Source organism: Drosophila erecta, unplaced genomic scaffold, assembly GCF_003286155.1.
Source record: "Drosophila erecta strain 14021-0224.00,06,07 unplaced genomic scaffold, DereRS2 tig00000021-arrow-pilon, whole genome shotgun sequence".
Lineage (NCBI taxonomy): Eukaryota > Metazoa > Arthropoda > Insecta > Diptera > Drosophilidae > Drosophila > Drosophila erecta.
Window position 1 is genome coordinate 20057232 of NW_020825198.1, and position 2230 is coordinate 20059461.

Genomic DNA, 2230 nt, shown 5'->3' on the forward strand with positions numbered 1-2230 from the left:
GAACTGTCTTTCAAAAACATATTTCAAAAGTCAATGCATCAATTATGGTCATTATCAATTATTGTTAGTATCAGAGCAATTGCGAAGAGTATTGAGTGTCAAATTGAGTTAAATTTATTATTAACTTAAATTATTAAATTTAAATCATCATTACATTTGACCAGATTGTCTTTGTAAACTGACAGATTTCTTTTCCAACTGGTATGGAATAAATGGACCTTTAATTCCCCTAATGTGTCCGCCAAGCCCGAGCAATAGGTTCTCCATCATGCTCTCGTGCGGCTTGGCTTTCATATCACGTCCTTCTGACCAGGTGATTAGGGCTATCGGCGGCTGGGGGCCAAGACGACTGAGTTCGGCTTGGGCCACCAGGGGCCACCTTTCTGAGCCCGCTGTGTTTGCAGAGTGCCCTTCAATATTTGAAGATTCGGAACGGCGATGGGCGGTGTATTGTATGGAATGCCGCCCGATTTCAATGGAAATTCCGCGTCCGGCTCGGAATTGTGGGCATGGCGTTGGTAGGCAACCATGTAAATGCAATTTCCGTTTGGTGCAACCGGAATTTCGTGCGAGTACCGTGCCACCCACCTGTTTTGATGGACTGACTGCCTGGCTGCCTGGCTGCCTGGCTGCCTGACAGCCCCAATGCCCCAGTGTTCCGAAAGGGAGCTCCTCCACAGTGTCGCTGAAATGTTTGACTTCTGTTTACTGGCACAGCAGCAGGTCCTCATTTTGGGCGCGCACAATAGAGGACAATGGTTTGATATTTTGCATTGCGAGGTATCTGTTTGCCTACTAATAATAAGCTGAAGCACTGCGGACTTGAGCTGTAAGTGTATTAATATTATAACAATAAAAGTGTTACTTAATGATACTGAAATGATACTTAAATGATATTAAAATATCTTGAATATATTTCCAATTTTTTTTTTATAGTTATAAGCAGACTACTAGCTTTGAAAAGATATATAGTAAGTTAAAAATATGTTTTAAAATTTGTTTTAGCTACGCAGTGTTGCATTGCTATTTGTACTGTTTCATAATATTAAACATTTTAATTATACTTTGCATAATTTTAAATTTTAAACATCCGCGAAACACAACAAATGCACCACAGCCGCCTAATAAACGTGGCAAGTGATTTCAGCGATGTCTTCGAAGCTCTTTGATGGCGCCCTTTACTTCTGGCAAGTGCAGCATTATTGCAGCTCTCAGCCACGCCCCTCCGGCATCCGCCCACCTCCCATCTCCCCTTGCACCCCCTTGCACCCCCCTGCACTGGCCATTTCACTTTATTGCTTTCCGTATATTGATGCTTCATATGGCTGCGTGCCCTTGCGATCTCATTTTATGCGAATTTATTTTTATGGACCGTTGGCTGAGTCTTTTCTGTTGTGCGCTGAATATGTTTTATAATAATTTTATGAGCACTTATGCGACGCCATCGTTTTGTTCGCCGTAACCAGAGATTGAATGCAGCTGAAAATGCAATTTAATCGGTGTGGGGTGCGAGATATGGAAATGTTTGGTTCCGGACTTCCGACTTCTTCCATTGTTGCGTAGCCAAATACTCTAGCTGCAATCAATTCCAAATAAATCGAATTCCTAGCCCGCGGGGAGTATCGGATTTCGGAAAATGACGCTTTAATTTAGTGCCATGCAACTTCGTGGGGTTCATATTTGTCTAAGCCAACTAAACGAAGTGCAAATCCTTTTGCAAATTTCTTTCTCCTTCGCCACATCCTGTGAATTCTGTGGAATCGAGTTGGCAACTTTACACGGAACTTGAGTTACCTGGGAACAAAGTTGTGCAACCGCTTGGCTTTATTAAAGAACTAAATCCCCAGGGATTTGGGGTGAACTTTAACCTTCATCAGGGGCTTGCATACGTGCCTCTTCAAATCGTGCTTTGTGGAAATAATTTTGAAAATGCCTTTTGCCGCCCCACATGGCAATAAGCAATTATAAAAATATGAAAGCTCCATCCACTTGTACAGAAGTAATTTGTCTTGCAATTAACTGCCGGGGAAGGAAGTCTTTTGGGGTGGCGGAGTCGGCTCCTCTTCAGCTCTGAATTACGGGGGTGGAGCTCACACACCTGGAAAATGCGAATCTTGGGGCTGCCATGGCGACGGAAGTGCGGAAACTCATGTGCGGTACCCATTTAGATGAATACACATTTTAAATGATTGTTTCCATAAAAAATCTGAAATATACAAGTATGTATGCA